The sequence below is a fragment of the Mastomys coucha genome, unplaced genomic scaffold (assembly GCF_008632895.1).
Source record: "Mastomys coucha isolate ucsf_1 unplaced genomic scaffold, UCSF_Mcou_1 pScaffold3, whole genome shotgun sequence".
In the NCBI taxonomy this organism is placed as follows: domain Eukaryota; kingdom Metazoa; phylum Chordata; class Mammalia; order Rodentia; family Muridae; genus Mastomys; species Mastomys coucha.
In genome coordinates this window covers 16,185,038-16,207,715 of record NW_022196909.1, presented here as the reverse complement: position 1 = coordinate 16,207,715, position 22,678 = coordinate 16,185,038, and positions in this window count along the sequence as shown.

Below are 22,678 nucleotides of genomic sequence, written 5' to 3'. Positions count from 1 at the left end.
CGCCTGGTCTCGTCGTCCTTCAGTGCACGGCCTCGGCCTGATAGAGGCCGGAATCTGGGTCTCTTCAGCTTATGAGTGAAGCTTTTGGTTTTGTTTGTCTACATTGTGGATTTATAAGAGTTGTTTATAGATTTGAGAAGGTTACTTAGCAGTAGCAATATGATTTGAAAGCATTTTTATCCAGGCTCCCTAGTCTGCACAGACTTCTTATTTGACAAAGTTTCCCTTGGTTATCTTCCCAATGCCTTCACCTTTTTGGTGACAGATCCATAAAAATCATTCTGAAGACCAAGGCCATGGTGGTTCCCCTTCTGTTCTTTCTTTACAGTTCATGATTTTATGTTTAGATCTTCCATCAGTTTTGTGTTGATTTGTGTGCTATTGTTAGATAAGGGTCCAGTCTTTGATAGGACAGTTAATAGTTTAAACAGTATTTTTGTGAGAATATACTTGAAGTGTGCAAGAGTCTCCCAGAACTCATAGTTTGGAAAGAAATGCTCTTGTACATTTATTACATTTACTGTGTTTTTCCAGAGAAATAAAACCACTCAGCAATGTTTGGGGGCTTAGTGTGTTCACGGTTATTATTCTTCATAGACCTGGATTTAAAAAAAAAAAAAAGTGTCTGAGCTGAACATGATGGTGCATGACTTTACTCTGGCGGCAGAGGCAGAGGGATTTCTGAGTTTGAGGCCAGGCTGCTTACAGAGTGAGTTCCAGCACAGCGAGCACTGCACAAAGAAACTGTCTTGAAAACCAAGGGAAAAAAGGATCCGGCCAAAATAAAATTATTTTCCACAAACTGGGAGATGAATACTCTGCTTTGAAGCATGGGACAAGCATGTTCAAATAATAAAAAAGACTTAGCCTTTACTTAACTAGAGCTAAGATTCTGTTTATCCAGCTCATGTTGGAAAGTTTATTGTGATGATTCCTTAGTAGTTGGCACCATTCCAATCGATTGAGGTTGTTTATTTATAATGACCTGTTGTCAAAATATTTCCTTTCAATCCAAGGCAAGACAAACAACTCACTCTGCTTACCTACACCTTTCTCCCTCCATGCCTTGTTTATACCCTTCTCTCCTCTAAGCAGAATGAATTGAATATATTGAGCTCTTAAGGACTGGCTTTCATTAGGTAACTTTATTTTCTTGGACATGAATGTAATAAGTCTTAGACTACAAGACGATGTGGTACATGGACAGTATGTTGATTTGTCAGGAGTGAGGCAAAGTGTAAGGCTGTGTTTTCTCTGATGATAGACAGCTTCTAAAGTTGTTTGTTTCCAAGACGCAGCCTTCTATGCAGAAAGTCATTATCAGCCCTGAATTCAATTTACTGTAAGTTGGAATACAAGGACAATCTGATATTCTCATAATTATCTGACTTAAAAACTGACAAACTTTAATTTGAAAAGTTTCCTTTTTTTTTCATTGAAAGCAACGGGAAAGTACTAAAGAAGTAACATAGCCAGTATTTTGATGTATCTTTTATGACTGTGGTACTTTTGTAACACATAACATATTATATTAGAAGGAGCACCATGATTCAGGAAGAAATTAATGGAGTGATGCACATAAAGCAACTGTGGATTTGGGGCATTGTGGATCTGAAGAGAAAGCCCTGGACCCCACTAGTCAAGTCCACCCTGTGATACTCAATTTTGAAATATGGTAAGTACTCAGACTGTGGCCTCCCTTGAAGCATTTCCTTTAGACTCCTGTTCCCATCCTTCTAGTCCCCAGATCTCCGGGAAATGGATACTTAGCAACTCTATTGAGACAACTTTCATAACAAAGGCATCAAGAAAAATTTCTTAGGATTGGATAGTCCATGGAGAAAAGAAAGAAGGTCAGCTGCTATTTTCAAGTCGATGGAGGAGAAGCTATGATGCAGAAAGAAGGCAACACACAATGGACAAAACATCTTCAGACTCTTGAGCCATTACTTCCCCTCAGTAGAGGACACCCTGGGTTCCCAGACAAAATAAACCCTTTCTTAATTTACCATAGTCAGAGTATTTTGTCACAGCAACATGGAAAAAAAAAAAAACCTACTACATTTGCTTACCTACTTACTTGCTAGATTGTAGTCTCATGTAATTCGATATTCTTCAAAAGCTATGAAGCTAAGTCAAAGAGTTCTATGCTATTGTGTTTCATGACCATCATTTAATGTTAAATTGAATGTTTAGAATTCTCCCTGGCTATCCTGCAAACCCACTTATAAACAGACATATGTAAGCAAGTGAAATGAGTATAGAATAAATGAAAGACATACTATGAAAGAATAATTTATTTTCTAAACCTGGGAAACTGGTATTTTCTAAACATATGAAACTGTTTTTTTGAGAGATAGAAAATAACTCCATGGAAAGGGGAGGAGGAACTGTTGGCATTGACAGTTGCTAGGGGAGGGAGTCATGCTTGTTTAATGATGTGACCCCTGGTAGGCTGACTACACGCCATGCCAGTCCCAAGGCTAGCTGTGCAATGCAAAACGAACTTGACATGTGGAAATAAAATGTAAGAGAAGGAAAGCTATCTGAAGTGTGTTGGGAAGAATGGAAAGGAGGGGAGGAAAGGCGGTAAGCAAAAGAGTTAGATGAGGGGATGAATACATCGAAGAGCCACTGTAATTTTTTCAAAGACGTGGTTAGGAAAAACTACTACAAAAGTAGATATGAGTGAGTTCTATTCCTCCCATTCACACAGATAGATACACACACACACACACACACACACATAAACTCTAAGAGAAAATGAATTATGAACCAATTGATATAGTATAGTATATAGTTTATAAAGTATAGTGTAGAAAACCAGTGTAAGAAGAGGAAAGTATGCAGAGTTCCTTTGAAATTGTCTCACTCCCAATAAGCAGATGGTTCTATTTATAGTAAGAGATCGAGCCATTTTGCTTCCACATTTAAGAACTGCAGGAGTAGACAAGTGAAAGAGTATAAATTGATCCCCACTTAACCTAGCTTCAGAGCCGGCTGCTTTAATTTGAAATATTCATTGACTATGTGGGCAAGAACCATGGCTAGCCTGAATGCCTCTCAGGAGGTGCAACTATTTATTCAGTGCATGGATGGCTGCCAATCTAGCCCTTTTGAAAAGTAAGTTATAACAAAAATGTAGTTGCTCAGTTTCATTGGAATTTCTATTTTAGCTTAAGAGCCAGAATTAAGAATGCTGTCTTTTCTCTCATTTGCACGTGTTCACTGTAGCTAGTAATGGCTTTGATAATGATAAACGCGCAAGTGTACTTAGATATATTCACACTCTTCCTCTACTCTTACTGCCCCCTTCTCCAGCTAGTCTCCTTTAGCCTCCTAATTTTGCTTCTACACTTGAACTACACACAAAAAGTTCTATTAATCTTTGTAATATTTAGTGCCCCAGAGCAAGACAGCCATAATATTTGTCTTTCCAAGTCCGACTTATTTCATTTAATATGATGATCTGTAATTGCATCTATTTTCATGTCAACAGCATTCTTCATGGCTGAATGAAACACGGCTGTGCATAGACCATGTTTTCTTTAGCCATTCACTTCTTAACAGACACCTACACCAATTCCTTTACTTGGTTTTTGTGATTAATGTTGTAGTGAATACAAATGTGCATGGGTCTCTATGATTTGTAGTGAGTTATTCGTCTGCCACAGAAAGTGAGATTGGTGTTCTTTCCCAACAAAGTTTAGTTGCTTTAGTTACTAAACAAAAATATGCCAAATGAAAAAATGTGATCTGTAAATAAGAGGATGCCGTCTTCTATTGCTCTCTGCCACAGGACCATAAGGGGTTCTGCGACTTATTTCAGGCACAGCTGTTTTGCCCATTTTCAAGGCCACCATGTAAAAAATAAGGTCCACATTGTTTGCTTAATTTATAGTAATTGTGGATGATGTCAGGCTTTCCTTTGCAGTGCTCAGGGATTAGTCGAAAGAAAACAAAAGGAATAAAAATCTCAAGACCCTTGAGTAAGTTGGCTTTTTAAAACATCTAAATACTGATATGTAAATGGCTTTATTGGATTAATGTTCTATATATATGTAAACAGACATAAGTCTAACTTTTTTTAAGAGAAGTCTTTTATAAGATATTTCTTTTTATTATATGTAAGTACACTGTAGCTGTCTTTAAACATCCCAGAAGAGGGCGTCAGATCTCATTACAGATGGTCGTGAGCCACCATGTATGTGGTTGCTGGGATTTGAACTCAAGGACCTTTGGAAGAGCAGTCAGTGCTCTTAACCACTGAGCCATCTCACCAGCCCTTAAGTCTAACTTTTAAGAGAAGCCTTAGCAAGATCATACATCCTTCACATTGTGGAAGGTTTTTACAAAATTTCTTATCTCAGTTCTGAGAGGTTTATTAACAGAAAGAATATTATTCTTTCATAAAAAACGAAAACAAACCAAAACAAAATTTCTACATCATCATCAAGCTACAGTCTTCAACCAAGCTAGAGAAATAAGAATTGAATTGTCACTCTTTTTTTAAATATTTAGTTTGTGTGCATGTGTGTGTGTGTATGTGTGTATGTGTGTGTATGAGTGTGTGTGTGGTACATGCATATGAATGTGTATAGGGTTAACTTTGTGCAATATAAGGAAACGATAGCAGGATTTGGTTTTCTTATATTGTTCTCTGCCTTGTTGCCTCAAGCTCTGCCTAGCTCACTCCCCAGAGTTGGGGTTATGTCCATGCTCAGCCAGACCCAGTTTCCTTTACTATTATTGAAGATTCAAACTCTGTAGAGTTTTCTCTTTCCCACTGAGCAACCTCTCCAGCTCTGTCACTCACTTTTAGCAAAAAGGAAGCAAAAGCAAAACATGAGTTTTCATGTGGGCATATGGCTCCCTGGCAGAAGGATGCTAAGCGACTTGACCACATTACCCTTCTGCTCCTGATGCAGGGGTAGGGCCAAATGGCCTAACCATGTTGAAAGAGACAGACACTTTAGAGAGCATGTATCCAGCCACCTAGCTAATTTCAGAAAAAAATGTCTCCCTCAAGAGCCTGTACTAAAATGATTATTAGAATTAGTGATAAGATTAAAGGGCAGTTTACCAGCGTCGTTTTTTTTTGGGGGGGGGGGAGTGTGTTTGCAATAATGTATGATATAATTAGTGATGGCTTCCACACAGATGAGAGTGTCTTAGGAGGGGCCAATATTCCAGGAAATGAAAAGAGAGAGTGCTTAACATGTATAACCGCATGTCATTGCCAGTGGCCTGACACACATGGCAGTCTGAACTGAGTCAACTGAAGACGTGTGACCACGCTAGCAGTCAAGAAAGAGATGCTCAGTTATAATGTCCCCCTGCCTTTTTTTCCTTTATAATGCTAGCTAATAACGTTCCCTTCTTTGTGTCATCCTTAAAACGAGTGGGTTTATGTGATTCCAGTCTTGAGTGACCAAAAGGTAGTTAGTTTGATTTGGTTAAAGTAATATATTTGTAGAAGCTACTAGGCTTCCAGAGCAAAGAAACGTATTATTTGTGAGATGACTGTCACTCTGAATAAGTTTAAAATAAAAAAATTATCTGGATTGGCACATGAAAATATCAAGAAAAATGAAAGAGAGAGACACAGATGGAATTAAGGCATTTTCTTGTCACAGAAACCTGTGTCTTTGGTTCTATACTGCTTGTCTCCCACCCACAGCTTTATCCTGCTTTGTTTCAATTTATTTGAGAGAAAGGGCAGGAGATAATCCTTAGACAAGGACATTTTCTGTTATCAGTAGGTGCTTTTGAAAAAAAAAATGAATGAAGATACAACTTCTTAACTGGTAATGAGTTACCTGCTGCTTCGGGTTTCAAACTTGTCCCCCGTGCCTCAACTCTGCATTTTCTTCTTATCTTAGACCAGATTCTCCCTCCAAGAATCCCATTTTTTTTTAATCCCCACAGATAATCCCATTTTTTATCCCCATAGATAAAAAATGTAGGCATGAAAATGAAACCTGATCAGACAATAATTGAGGGCTTGGATAAATGATTATGCCTTGGTGCAAAGACAGCAAGATGAAGAATAGGAGCACTAATCAGTTGGAAAACCCAAACAAACAGTTTTAATCTGATGAATGTCAACACGAGGAAGGAAACTTGTCATGTAATTACACTTTTATTCTCTCAAGAGAAGGAAAATCAGTCTTATATGAGTCATCAGCAAAACCATCAACGCTGAGTAGACACAAAGGACTCTTACTCATTCATATGTCTTTCTAACCAGCTGTTAGTACCCATCTAAAGGACTATTTGTTTCCTCACCTTAGGACACTGCAAGGGTTTCCAAAGGAAGTGTTTGCTTATAGCAGCACACATAGTGTTAGCTTATACACTGGTTGCTGCATGGAATCCAGCCAACAGGTCTGGATCCTTTCGTGGAGGAAGCATGGCAGGGTCTTGAGGATGACCATATTACAAAACACAAAATACGACAGTCAGTGTAACCTGTCATCATCGCCATCATCCTGATGCAATGAACAATCTTTACTAATTTGCTTAGAAAACAAAGTGAAAGTAACGAAGATACAAACTGGTACGAGTAATAGTAATTTAAGTATGGTAAAGTTCAGTTGGTGCAATATAAACATATAGACAGATAAGCTCTCTTTAGGCTGTGGTTAGGCAAGGTTTCGTGAGGAACTAACAGTGATAAATATATTTAGGTATGTATTAATTTGAAACTATATGTTATATTGATGTCATTGCAGTCTTATAATTGTTATATGAGCGAGACAACTTTTATGTATCGCTACTCAGGTATTAGATTTGATTACTCATTCCACTGGTACATGTCCTGAGGTACTTCCTCTAAGTAAAAATAACTTGCTGAAGTTTAAAAAGAATCTATAATTCTGTAATATGGAGGTAATCCTGATAATCACCCAGCCATGGGATTTTCCTTGCTATTAACTTTGCTTGGCTGGGTATCATTGCCTTGGTATAGACTTCCTAAATATTTTGACAGCCACAACTTACACAGAGAAAGGTAGAACCAATGATTCTAAGTCAAATGTTGTTGTCGTGGAAGGGAAATCATGGTGATGGTGCTGGTAAGCACAGCATAGGCATCAGAGAAGAGATCCTGCCAAAACCAAAGGAAGACACTTCATCTTCTCTTTCTCAAAATGTTTCTTATAAGAATGACAGCCGGGCGGTGGTGGCGCATGCCTTTATCCCCAGCACTTGGGAGGCAGAGGCAGGTGGATTTCTGAGTTCGAGGCCAGCCTGGTCTACAAAGTGAGCTCCAGAACAGCCAGAGCTATACAGTGAAACCCTGTCTCAAAAAAAAAAAAGAAAAAAAGAAAAAAAGAAAAAAAGAAAAAAAAAAGAATGACAATGTCACATTCTTTTTCTGCCATCAAAAAATATCAGTAAGCCTCCTACGAGCCTCAAGCCTTATAGATCTACCTTTTATAAAAGGATCAAGTTCATGAAGCTAATAAAGAGGAAGATAGGCCCTCCATTTTCCAGTTCTGTGAATAGATAGAAGCAGCCAGTGGCTGGAGATTAGCTCTACATTTCAAAATCATGACAACAGAAAATAAATAAATAAATAAATAAATAAATAAATAAAGCACATGTAGACAGTTATACCAACTAGAAACTGAGTTCAGAATGCTCTGTATGTGGTGAATGATGGCAGTTCTAAAGGTAACTTTTATTTTCTTAGATGAAGAAATGGTGAGAGCAGTACTCAACTTGGGTGAATACACGGCTTGCGCTGAGCCCAGAGTATTTGTTTCTCTGTTTTAACTATCCTTAGATTTAGCTTGAAAGCTTCTAGCTTCTGTACATTCTTCCAAAATTTCCTGAACAGAACACCAGTAGCTTATGCTCTAAGATCAACAATTGACAAATGGGACTTCATAAAGTTGCAAAGCTTCTGTAAGGCAAAAGACACTGTCAATAGGACAAAACAGCAACCAACAGATTAGGAAAGGGCCTTTACCAATCCTATATCTGATAGAGGGCTAATATCAAATATATACAAAGAACTCAAGAAGTTAGACTACAGAGAAACAAATAACACTATTAAATATGGGGTACAGAGCTAAACAAAGAATTCTCAACTGAGGAATACCAAATGACTGAGAAACACCTAAAGAAATGTTCAACATCCTTAGTTATCAGAGAAATGCAAATCAAAACAAGCCTGAGATTCCACCTCATACCAGTCAGAATGGCTAGGATAAAATCTCAGGTGACAGCAGATGCTGGAGAGGTTGTGGAGAAAGAGGAACACTCCTTCATTGCTGGTGGGATTGCAAGCTGGTACAACCACTCTGGAAATCAGTTTGGAAGTTTCTCCAGAAATTGTACATAGTACTACCAGAGGACCCAGCTATCCCACTCCTGGGCATATACCCAGAAGATGCTCCAACATGCAATAAGGACACATGCTCCACTATGTTCATAGCAGCCTTATTTATAAAAGCCAGAAACTGGAAACAACCCAGATGTCCCTCAGCAGAGGAATGGATACGAAAATGTGGTACATCTACACAATGGATCTACTCAGCTATTAAAAACAATGAACTTATGAAATTCCTAGGGAAATGGATGGATCTGGAGGATATCATCCTGAATGAGATAACCCAATCACAAAAGAACACACATGGTATGCACTCACTGATAAGTGGAGATTAGCCAAGAAGCTCGGAATACCCAAAATACAATCCACCAACCACAAGAAACTCAAGAAGAAGGAAGACCAAAGTGTGGTCACTTTGATCCATCTTAGAAGGGGGAACAAAATACCAATAGAAGGAGTTACAGAGACAAACTATGGAACAGAGACTGAAAGAAGGACAATCCAGAGACTGCTCCACTTGGAAATTCTTCCAGTATTCAATCACCAAACCCAGACACTATTGTGCATGCCAGCAAGTGCTGGCTGACAGGAGCCTGGTATAGCTGTCTCCTGAGATGCTCTGACAGTGCCTGACTAATACAGATGTAGAGGCTCACAGCCATTCATTGGATTGAGCACAGGGTCCCCATTGGAGGAGCTAGAGAAAGGACCCAAGGAGCTGAAGGGTTTGCAGCACTTTACAACAATATGAACTAATTAGTAGCCTCAGAACTCCCAGGGACTAAACCACCAACCAACAAGTACACATGGTGGGACTCATGTTCCAGCTGCATATGCAGCAAAGGATGGCCTAGTCAGTCATCAATGGGAGGAGAGGCCCTTGGTCCTGTGAAGGTTCTATGCCCCAGTGTAGGGGAATGCCAGGGAAGTGGGAGAGAGTGGGTTGGTGAGCAGGGGGAGGGGAGAGGGAATATGTTTGCTTGTTTGTTTGTTTTTTCCCAGAGGGGAAACCAGGAAAGGAGATATCATTTGAAATGTAAATAAAGGAAATATCTAATAAAAAGAAAGATCTAAAAGAGAAGGAACCCTCTGAGAAAGTGTGAAAATGCTGCATAAATATGGATTCTATTTTTTATGGAATTACAGTCCATAAATTCATATACCACTATAATACCAACTATCAAGAAAATGAGCAAAACCCATAGTCAAACACAATCTAACAATATTCACTCTTTGTTTTAGGACAAACTATCAGAGAAAATTTTCAAGCACTGGGAAAAATGAAAACTTCAACAAGTAAATGAATTTTCTGTATAAATGATGCAGACTAAGAGATTTACTAAAGGGTGTGTCAACTAAAGACAAGATACAGAAAAATCAAAAGTAGAAAGGCCCCCATATGTGTGTTCATCTATGTGTACATCTGTGTGTGCATCCATGTGGTTCTGTATGTGCAAAGTCACACTATAAAGAATTAGACAGTGGGGTGTAGCATTTCGGTTGTAAATACATAAATAAATTAATTAAAAATTCAAACACAAAGAGAACTAGACAACAAAAAGTAACTTGAAGAAGAACGATTAGAATAAATATGAAGGCAGTGAGCCTTGGGATATAATTATGTTTTCTAAATAACAGGAATGTTTCAAAAGATTAGAGATACAAGATGCAGAGTTTATTGCTACCAATCCTTGTCATTAAAATTTTGTATAAAGAGTTTAAGTCTTGACTGAAATGTACTTGCTGTTCTCAATGTCAAAGTAGTTGGAGGCACAAGGTTCCTCAGAAGAAAAATCTGTTCCGGCCAAAGCTAAGCCTCCAGGAGAAACTTGATTGGAGATCTCTGCAATGAAGCAGAGAAAATATACCAAACTTTGATTTCAGCTTCGCTGAGACTGACATCAGAAGGATAGTGACCACTGGTGTGAAAGGAGGAGCAAAAGCTGTCCATGTTACTAGATGGCTTTGCCAGAACTTGCTGGTACTTCATGGTGTGTTGGAGTTTCACAGCATAGAACAAGGAACTTACTTAGTGAGTTAGGTTCCTGGCCTCCTAAAGAAACTGGAAGATGGATTACACCGGTAAGAGACTCGGTGCTTACAAATCCTTAAGGAAAACACACACACACACACACACACACACACACACACACACAGAGGGAGAGAGAAAGAGAGAGAGGGAGAGGGGGGAGGGAGGGATGGGGCAGAGAGACAGAGAGAGAGAGAGAGACAGAGAGAGAGAGACAGACAGAGAGAGAGAGAAAGAGAGAGAGAGAGAGAGAGAGAGAGAGAGAGAGAGAGAGAGAATTCTTTCTTTTAAGGCTTTCTGAAGTAGATGCCCTAACGAAATGATCCTGCTGTTTACAGCCAGACAGAGACTTGTCTGAAGATTGGTCCAGCTGAGACGATGTTGACACTGTCTTGAGAAATCCAAGTGCTGGAGAGAAGACTAACATACAACAAGCTGAGAAGCAAATGTTAATCAATGGCTTTTGATCAGAGAGAGAAAATGTTATCAAATCCAAATATGCTCCAAGCTAAGGCTCTCAAATCTCTAAGAAAGTAAAGATGGCTCCCTGCAGGCCCTTAGCACCACGTCCTGACTCCATTTTGAAAGCAGGGTTGTGCCGTTGCAGAAAATATTTCAAAAACTGAGCAGTCCACTGAGGAATGACATGTTCTTCAAGACTATTTGTAGCCTCCATCTTGCTACTTAAACTCACTCTGCAGAGCTCTTCTGCCATTCCTTTAGGAACACACTGAAATCTGTCCATTTGAATCCCTCAATCTGAGATACGACTGAGTACAAATGGTCCCTTTCTGCTTCCCATTTCCCACTTCTATAATCAATCACCTGACGTTGAGAATAATTTCCAAGGATTAGCCATTACACCAAAATTATAAACAGGGCAAATGATCTTTATAGAAACATGAGATTAGAAATTGGTTTTCTGATAGACCAATGAACTTCATGAACAGAAGGAGTCACTAATGAAAATGAAAAGCAATTTGGCTGCCACCTGGCCAGCATGGTATGTTTATCTTCAAATTCCTATGCTCATTTGTTCCCAAAATTCAAACATCAATATAGACTTGATAGTATTAAGGCCAACATGATACTATCTTTATTATACTAACGTGGGTGGATTATTTTCAGCAAGCTTGGACATTATGGAAGATGCTCAACACATAGCTAGTGCATGGAGTGTTGAGGTTATTAGAATGACACTGGGAAATGATCATATTCTGAGAACAGAATCAGTTATAGTTAAGAGGTGTGGTACCCCAAACATTACGTTCATATTGTTCCCTTCCTATTGTTTCCATATTTACTCTTTTCTTTTATTTTATTTTTTAACATTGAGTGAGAGACCTCATGCACAACATTCTGTTTGTTATTCTGATCCTGTGTTTGTAGTTTGTGGTTGGGGTCTCCTTTCTTTCTATCCCTCAACATACTCAAAATGTCTGAATCTCTAACTCCTTTTTGCCTGTCACCTATCCACAAAGTACTACCTTGTTCATCTTCTTGTTAGATGTGCAACACTCTGCAGCCTCACTTCTGCCTCTTTCCCACCTACTCTTTAATCCATTGCTTCAGATGCGTGGTCCCATTCTTTCAAATGCCCTTTAAAAGTTCACCACTGAATTCCTGGTCTTGAAAGACAGTGGCCTTTGCTTTCAACCTTATCTCTTTGAGCTCTCTATATCACAGCTGGTCAGCAGTTTTACCCTGTTGAAGCTCCAGTGAGAGCATAAAGTTTTCTTATCTGGGGAGCTGTCATTTGGAAGTGTTTAGTTTCATTGCTTTTAAAAACAATTCAGTAGCAATGGAAGAGTGTTCCTCTTTCTCCATATCCTTGCCAACATCTGTTGCCACCTGTATTTTTGATCTTAGCCATTCTGATTGGTGTGAGGTGGAATCTCAAGGTAACTTTGATTTGCATTTCCCTGATGACTAAAGATGTTGAGTATTTCTTTAAATGTTTCTCAGCCATTCAAGATCCCTCGGTTGAGAATTCTCTGTCTAGCTCTGTACTCCACTTTTTAAAAGGGCTATTTGGTTCCCTGGAGTCTACCTTCTTGAGTTCTTGTATATTTTGGATATTAGCCCTCTGTCGGATGAAGGTTTGTTAAAGATCTTTTCCCAGTCTGTGGGTTTGCTGGTAGGACTGCATGCTGGTACAGCCCCTTTGGAAATCAGTCTGGTGGTTCCTGAGAAAATTGGAAATAGTTCTAACTAAAGACCCAGCTATACCACTACTGGGCACATATAACAAGGACACATGCTCCACTATGTTCATAGCAGCCTTATTTATAATAGTCTGAAGCTGGAAAACAACCCAGATGTACCTCAACAGAAGAATACATACATAAAATGTGGTACATTTGCACAATAGAGTACTACTGACCAATTAAAAACAATGACTTCATGAAAAGTGCAGACAAATGGACAAAACTAGAAAATAACATCCTGAGTGAGGTAATCCAGTCACAAAAGAACACCCATGGTATGTACTCACTGATACGTGGATCTTAGCCCAAAGGCTCACAATGCCCATGATACAACCCACAGAACATATGGAGCTTTGAAGGAAGGAAGACCAGAGTGTGGATGCTTCAGTCCTGCATTGAGTTGGAAACAGGATGAATCTGGGAGGTGGAGGGAAAGGGGGACCTGGGAGGGAGAGAGGAGGCTGGAGGAAATAAAGGGGCAGTATCAGGAACTGGAGGAGATGTGAGAGAGGTACAAAGGGTCAGGAAATTGAACAAAAAAAAATGTAGCAAGGGGGAGGAGGAACTGGAAATAGCCACTGGAGGGTTCTAGACACCAGGGAAATATGAGGCTCCTAGGACCCAGTGGGGATGACTTTAGCCGAAATGCACAGAGAAGGGCAAGACAGAACCTGTAGAGACCACATCCAGTAAATAGGACAGCCCTCAGTCGAGGGATGGGTCCACATACCAATCTCAAAGTTTATAACCCAGAACAAAGAACAGGAACAAAAAGTGGAACAGAGACTGAAGGAAGTGCCAACTGGGGACTGTCCCACCTGGGGACCCATCAGGTGTACAGACACTAAACCAACACTGCTGCTGTGGTCAAGAGGTGCTTGCTGACAGGAGCCTGGTGTGGAGGTTCCTTTGGGGGGTCTGGCTGGCAACTGACCAATGCAGATATGGATGCTTGGAGCTAACAATCAGACTGAGCTCAGGAAACCTGGTGCGGAAGCTGGTGGAAGTACTGGAAGAGTGGAGGGAGATTGCAACCCCATTGGAAGAACAATATAGGCTGGCCTGACCACTTAGTTCTCCCAGAGACTAGACCACCAACCAAGGAGTATACCTGGAGGGATCTATGGCTCCAGATATATATGTAGCAGATGATGGCATTATCTGACATCAATGGGAGGGGAGACCTTTGGTCCTGGGGAGGTTTGATGCCCCAGTGTAAGGAGATGCTAGAGCAGTAGGGCAGGAGAGTGTGGGTGGATAGGGGAGAACCTTCATAAAGGCAAAGGGGAGCCAGGAGGGTTGATGTGGGATGGGAGATTGGTGGAGGGGTAACTGGGAAGTGGGAAATCTTTGGGATGTAAACAAATGGAATTAATAATAATAATAATAATAATAATAATAATAATAATAATAATAATAACTCAGAAAAGCACATGGCTAACATTGCCTGCTGCCATTTGGCCCAGTGATACTGACAGAATGCTACGCAGTTGAGATCTGTATATAAAACATAAGCTTTGGAACTGGTACCTATTTCGCACCTTAATATCTGTGTTCAGCTTTACTCCTCAGTTTCTCATGAGTCCTTGGAGATTAAAAAGAGAAGAAAAGACAGAGAGGTTGGATAAATTTGCATTCTGACATCTCTGCACTTCACCTGCATCACTGTGCCAGCCCACCTGTATCTGCTCCCCCAACTTGGCTATTCCCTTTCATTTTTGCTCTCCTTAGCAATCTGTTTCCTTCATTTTATCTGAAGGCCGCAGCTTCAGTTAGTCCTCAGATGTCTGTTACTCTCTGTGAAGTCTCACCAACAGGAATGTAAAACATTTCATGGTCGAGCTTTAACTATGATTTGTTTCTTTCCCTAAATTTCAAATTTTATTAATGCCAAATGCTTGCTGTGGGTATTTGCCAAAACAAAACCAACTGCCTTCTGCCATAATGTTTACTGCTTTGTATTTGATGTGACAGGGACCTATAGTAAATGAAGGACATACAGACACACATATGAAGAAGCTGGGATTGAACAGGCCATGCATTCTGATGGAGATTCATCAGTGGCCTGGAAATTCAACACATTAATTATATACTGGTGAGCAAGAGGCAAGGTTTGTTTTGAGGAAGGAGGCAAGTTTACTGCATACAGGTAAGAGGAAAGTGGTTTTATTGTACATGACTGATGAGGAGGAGGAAGCAATCTCTATAGCTAATCTCTAAATGAGATCTTTGAAAGGGAACAGTTTCAGGTTGCAGTCACCTGGGAAAAGAAAGCCATGGGTGATGGTTTTTCCATTCAATGGTTTCACCAAAAGGCCAGCTGTTTATAACATCCATGCACAGATGAGAGAAAGGCTTTGCCACTCCTCTAAGCCTGACCCAGGGAAGACTTTTCCATTTCCATGGATCTGAGAGATTGGGGAACTTGACCTAGCTGTGCTCATGTCAATAAATTTCATCTACACAGGTCTTCCTTGGCTTACAGTCATCCCTATCCACAAAATGCTTCATACAATCTTGTCTATTTTAATATCTGTACCAGATCTCATGCCTTATAGATATTTCAGGCCTTGCATTAATAAACCTATCATTTTATCCTCCTAAAACCTTTTCAAATTCCCAAGTTCGTGGGGAAACTACTGTGTACCAAATTCTAAAGTCTCTGACCCAGAATTATTCCTGTCTAAAAGAACTTCAAAGACAAAATTGGAGAAGGGATTGAGGGAAAGGAGGTTCAGTGACCAGCCTAAATTAGGATCCAGCTCAAGGGGAGGCTTCAAGGCCTGACACTATTACTGATGCTATGGTGTGCTTACAGACAGGAGGCTAGAAGGCTCCTACAGGCTGCTCTCCAAGAAGCTCAACAAGCATCTTAAAGAGTCAGATGTAGATATTTAAAGCCAACCAATAGACAAAAGCTGGGTACCCCTGTTATTTAATTAGGGAAAAGCTGGAAGAAGTTGAGGAGAAGAGCACCCCATGAGAAGACCAACAGTCTTAACTACCTGGACCCCCAAGATCTCTCAGACACTGAGCCACCAACCAGGCAGCATACACTAGCTGATATGAAGCCCCTGACACATATACAGCAGAGGTCTGGCCTGAATGAGAGATGTACCTAACTCTTGAGAGACTTGAGGCCCCAGGGAATGGGGAAGTCTGGTGGGGTAATGGTGGGATGGGGACCTCTTGGATAAGGGGAGAGGAATGGAATGAGGAACTGTGGGGGGGCACCAGGATCAGGGTAATAACTGGACCATAATAATAGATAAAAGAATAATAATAACAAGAATAATGACAAACCACATGATTTCCTTCAATCCAATCCCTCCTTGACTCATCTATGATACTTTTAAAATCACTAATCCATCTCTAGCCTTAATTCAGGTTTCTATCTTCTCATAGTTGAAATATGCAGGAAAAACCATAACAACAAAAGGAAAACTTCCCTAAAAATCATCATCTTTTCTGATAGACTCTCCCAATCTCAAAGTGCTGTCCTGGTACTCATGTACAAGGCCCTCATCCTATAGGAACATGTTGAAGCTGGTCTATTTCATATCACTGTCCAAATAAATCTCATAACTACGTGTCTACCGGTTCAGATAAAACAAGACTTTGAACAAAGACACATGAACATACCTCATGAGCTGACTCTTTCTTCAAAATAGCTAGACTGTTTTTTATTTGTCCCTAGCCTCACAGCCTGGGAGGGTGACACATGGTCTGTAGCTCCCTTAGCTCTGTGCCTTCACACGGGCTCCTCCTCCACTCAGAACACACTCTATCCTTTGTGTCTATACCTTACTAATTTTTCAAAGTTGTGTTAGTGGAAATGGCTCCATTCTGTTGAAGCACTCAGCATGGGCTTAGCTAAGTGTATACTCACCCATGCATTAAGTCCCCAGGATAGTCTAGCCAAATACGCACTATGCATTCTTTGTGGAAACATAGGGAACTCACTAAAAGTTGGTAGCATTGAAATTCAAATACAGGTCTACTCATATAAAAGTTACACTGACGCATATATAAACCGTGTTTGCTTATCATCTCTCAGTGAAATCTATCATTATGATTTGGTTGGGTCTTATGTGGACATGGACAACTTTTCTTCACTGTAAAATTATGGTGCAACAATAAAAATAATAGCCCACAATACAGTTATTTGGCAATATCAAAGGGCTTCTTTCACAGCATAATTTATTGAATCTTGCAGTAACTGTATAAGGAAGAGCCATTCATTTTTATTTTACTGAGGGAGAAACTGGACTATGAAGAAGCAAATTACCCCAGCGAACACATAATTATATTTCCATGCTCACTTTGGAAAGAGTTCTGTCTATCATCTATCATTTTATTTCCAGGATATAGAAAACACATGCCTTCTAGATGGGATTGAGTTGATATTTCTTACAATGGTCATCCTTGCTCATCCCTGCCCACACAGCACTCCAGGCTACCTCAGTCATAATCTTAATGTCCCCTAAGCCCCAGCTTTGCATTGTCACAACTCTAATGTCTCCTGTGCTGTCATCTCAGTACAGACTTGTCTACTGTAATCAAGGCCAGGGTGAGAATCGATTCTTTCCCTGAGTCCTGGTTTGTACATGCCTATTCTTTGATCAACACACCATATTCTACTTCCTGAAGGATAAGACAAAACTTTAAAGCTTTTCCTTTTCTAATAGAATCTCAAAATATTTCTACATCTCTTTTAATATTGTAAAAAAAAAAGGATCCTTGCATTGAACATCTCCCCTGTAATCAACATTCTTATGTGAGTCACATAAATTATCTAATATAAGATTTTTAAAGTTTTATAAGAAAGCACAGAGTCAAAGAAGTCTTTTCCATCAGCCAACATGATGCTTTAGTTCCAAACATTTCTGGTCTGTTTCTGAGCTGGGCTTTGCTCTGGAAGCTTATGACAGCTCAAATTCAGATGCCTTTGAATGGTATTATTTGAGGATATATATCTTAATATCCCACAATCAAAACACTAATGCCTTGGTAACATTCTTTTAACTCCAGTTATTTGTTCATACTTACATCATAATTCCTTTAATGCTTTTTGATGTTAATCTTCCTTGCTCCAGTAATCTCTTACTTTTTTAATTTGTACATTTTAACTTAATGTGAGACTCACACATTAGCATTATTTTATCCATATTTGTGTTTATGATGTCTTGTTCATTGGTAAAACTTCTGCCACCAAGTATGAAAACCTGAACTCAATCATGTAACACAGGAGGTGAAAGGAGAGATATGACCCTGACAAGGTATGCTCTGACCTCCACAGTTGCTGTGGATACATGCCTAAGCTCATACTGACAAACACACAACAGTGGTAAATAAATACCTGCATTTTTTTAAAAAGTAAAAAATTGGATAGAAATCATTCAGATAATTTTTGAAATAGAAATTACTACATGTCTTAGTTAGGGTTTTACTACTGTGAACAGACACCATGATCAATGCAACTCTTATTAGGACAATATTTAATTGGGGTTGACTTTCAGGTCCAATGGTTCAGTCCATTATCATCAAGGCAGGAGCAAGGTAGCATCCAGGCTACCATGGTGCAGGAGGAGCTGAGAATTTCATCAGAAGGCTGTTAGGAGATTATTGGCTCCCAGGCAGCTACTGTGAGGGTCTTAAAGTCCTCATGCACAGTGACATACTTCCTCCAAAAAGGCCATACCCACTCCAACAAGGCTACCCCTCCAATAGTGCCACTCCCTGGGCCAAAAGTACTCAAATCACCACAGTATATAAGAGATCAGCCAATACAGCCTAATAGATAAACACAGGTGTTGTATGCATGTTATAATTTCTTCTAGTGTTAATTCCTTTTAAAAGGGGAAGATGGATCCCGTAATTCAACGTCAATGATCCTTATAACCTGAATACATACGAATAATCTTCAGCTTTTCTGATGCCAAGCCACAATGACTTACTAACAGAGATGATTTTAATAAGTCATATTTTTCTTAATCCCTCTTAGAATCAATTAAAATGAGTCTATAAGAAATAAGATTTCTATCATGGGATTATTAGAAAATTTCTCCTGTGGAAACCACAGGACTCTGTAAGGTTTTCTTTCAAAAAGAAATATATCATCATCATCATCATCATCATCATCATCATCATCAATAATCATAATCATAACTCTCCATCAATTTTCATTTTATTATTTGGGGAAATCCTTCATCTATGGGCAAAGGAGGTGGTTCAGTAAGGAAAGTACTAGTCATACAAACATACGGACCTTAGTCTCCACCCAGGAATCCACATTTTAAAGTAAGTTTAGTGTAATAATGGCTTAAACTTGTAGTTATGATGTTAGAGAAGTAGAAACCAGTAAATCCCTGGGCCACAATACCCAGATAGCCCCACCTACCCAGCAATTTCAGGGCCATGTGAAACCTTATCTCTATGAGGTGACCAGCACCTAAAAAGTTACCAAACTTAAGGATTGTTTTTGACCCTTCATATTCAAGTGCACATATATATATATACATGCACACACATACATGCAAGTATACCTTTGAAGTGGAAACTTCTAATTTCTTTGGAAAGTTAGTTATGTCAAATGATGTTTTGCTGTGGCACATGCGTGAAAGAATATCTTGCTAAAGCAAACACATGAAAGAATGTTTTTCTGAAGCAGATACAGGTGAAAGGATGTTTGGATATAGCAAAGATGTGAGAGGTTGCTTGATGAAGGAGTATAAATATGACCCCACAGACAGTGGGAGGTGAACACTGAGCATAGGTTTGGTTTGCTCCTCCTCACTCTTATTCGCTAAAAGCACACATGTAATGGTTCACCTCACATAGTGTTGTTGAGCTCAACTTGTGATAACGTTGCCATTGAGAGAAATTTGCCAAACAACTGCTCCTGAGGTTCCTGTGGCAGATTACTACTTCAGCAGCCTTGCCTCAGGCCAGTTGTCAAGCCTAGTAGTTTCTTCAATATTAAACTACAGCTGCCTGATATCTGCCTGTTGAAAGAACTGCACTGTAGCTGCTGGTTTGTGACTGGTGTCTGCTTGTCTAGAGGACTGGTCTGCAGCTGCTGAATCATATTTGGTGTTTGCTACAGAAATGAACTGTTGACAAAGAAGATCAAGCTTGCCCTCAACTAGCTATTCCTGAGCAGACCCACTTTCCCCAATATCCTAATAACTTTTCTCTTCAACTACCTCTTCTGGGTGATGGGCTAGAGCAGAGGTTGAACCCTTATTAAAAGTAGGCTGAAAATAAGTTATATCTACATACCTTTGTCCATAAGAAACATTTAAGGAATATATCACATAATCTAATACACAAAATGATATTATAAAAACCAATGTCCCGTTTGTTTAAAACAAGGCTATGTTGATGGATGTGAAACAAAACTTGCTCCATGTCAGCTCTTTGCCGGCAGGTCCAGGTGAGAGGAGATAAGCCAGTCCAGCCAGGTCTATCCGTGGCTAAGCAGGATGGCAAGTGTGGACAGCCCAAAAGAAACACACCAGGCCAGGAGTCTTATCAAAGCAGGAACTCCTTTTATTAAATCAGCCTCTTGCTTATATAGGGTTGAGGGAGGAGGTAGGGATTTTTGGTGGTGTGAGATGACATATGGGGTGAAGTGAGATGACAAGACGTGTGGGGTGATCTCACAGGGCCTATAAGAAATTGATGCATCAGCAGTAGCTAGGCAGAGGCAGTCTCATTCAGGTGGGTAGGTTGTGCTGAGTCACTCTAGTATGGAAGTGAGCGAAACAGGTCCCCAGACACAAGCCAGGCTCAGGTCTTTCCATGAGACCATAGATTTTTTGGCCCAGTTAGGCCCAACAGCTCCGAAATTCTCTGACTTTTTAGCCTGACATTGTGGCCCTTAAGTTTCTAAATTTCCAACCACAAGGCTATAAGCATTGATCAGATAAGATATATTTGGAATACTAACATCTTACAATAGGACACATTCTTTAATGAATAAAGTAAACATTAAATAAAAATGATTTGTGTTATCAGAAATCATAAGAATCTTAAAATTTAATGTGAGAATAATTTGGAAAGTAGGCAGTTGAATAAGAGAGTGTGTACATGATCAGACATCCTCTGCTAGTCCTTTGGAAATTTTACAGGTGCATATAGGAACGGTTATTAGAGACTTTGTCATTTCAATGAATACAGTTACTCTAACAATGACTAGAACACCAAACCCTTACAGAATATCTGTCTTATTATTTTGGGGACTTTGGGTTGTCTTTCTTCTAAAAAGTATGAAATACGTGACACTAATTAGGTTTGGAAGTGAGGCTGAGAACACATTTATCTGACAAAATTTATGACATATGGAAATATGTTCTTCATCTGAACAATGTGTAAAAGCTTGTCAGTTGCTCACTCCTGTTGTTTACAGCTAGCTTAACCTATTGGGAAAGGGCTTTAATGACCAGGCTGAGCAGATCAAGAATACACAGAAGTTCAGCATGAGTGGAGATCAGAGCCATAATTCAGTTCCAGCATGTCATAATGTCTTTGTGACTTTGAGACTAACATTGTACACACCATAATAAACTGGAAAAAAATCACCAATTTATAGATTTTTTTTAAATGCCACTAACGCACTCATCTAATTTTCTTTACACCACCACCCCCCCCGCCTCCATTTCCAATACTGTCGCCATTAAAAGCCAACCACAGCAGTATAGGTCATGTCTGTTCTTATATCATATGTGAAATGGCAAGTTAGGCTTCTGCTTTCACCATGTGTTCATTTCAGCAAATCACTAAGCCCAATTGTATATCTCAGGTCAGGCTGTATTTTCTTAAAGCAAGATATATTTCTTAGCTCACCAAATGGACAGAATAATCAGACCTGTACTGTAAAAGGATTGTTAGAATTGACCATAAAATTAACCTTTCATTTGAATTGTAAAAGTAGAAGAAAAATGGAAAACATACTTAGTGGAGGTTTGAAGAATATATGAGATATTTTAAACTATTATAAAATAATTTTGTTTCTCACCTCATCCCTCCAGTTCAGAGCTCTGCTCATCCTTAAGCTATTTTGTCAAGTTGTTAAATGTCTCAGTGCCCATATTGACAAACTGAAACTGAAAGTGTACCTTCTGAATTAATATTTTAATGGCATACAAGCTGAATTAATTCAAGCAAAATATAGAAAAGATAATGTTTCCTATAGCATAACCTCATTTTTCAGTCTTTGTTTTGCTAAAAGTCATTTTTAAGCCAAGAAAATTATTCTGATCCATGACACATTTCAAGGTCTTTTGTCTTTCATATGGCCAGTAGAAATTTCAAGTAAAATTTTGACTCTACATTTAGTTCCATATAAATAAACTTTAAATAGTAACATATGTTTTGACTTAGTGATTGTCTATGTGAAATTCTAAAAATAAATTTTGGATAAAATTTCCTTTGAACTCTGTGAAATTCTGCTCTGGTGTGTAAATTCAACCATTTATAACTAGTTAATTATGGCTTGATAGCAGTTCTCCTTTCTATCTAAACTGTACCATTGTTAATGTACTTAATAATTCCAAAAATAGAGTTAAATTAACATTTAAATTCACTCGAGAAAATCATAAACACAATGGAATTTTATGTTCAAATGGATACTCTGGCTTTTCAACAAGAAAAGGTGTCAAGGTTCAGTAGCATCCGCCCAGACTGAAGGAAAAAGACAACAGTGTGAGCTTCAGTCATAAATGGTTTAATTCAAACCATGCCCTTACTGGCTTCTGTTTTCAAAATATTTCTACAGAGATTTTATTGTTAGAAATATTAATTTACCACTGACAAACTACTAATAACTACAACACATCAGGAAGAGTTAGGGGTCACCGATAAAGTTTACTAAACACAATGTGAAATCAGATCTTTTTGGAGAAGAGTAGTGATAATTTTTGAACTTCTCCATCAGCAAACAATACTTAGCAATAATGAGCCACAGCAAGGCCCTGCCTGTGCTGTAACTCATACATAATACAGAGACAAAAAAAAAAAGATGCAAGCAGGATCTAGGAAGCAAGTCCATCTATGGGCTGATAGGTAGATTTGATATGATACATTTTCCTCCATGATAGCCAA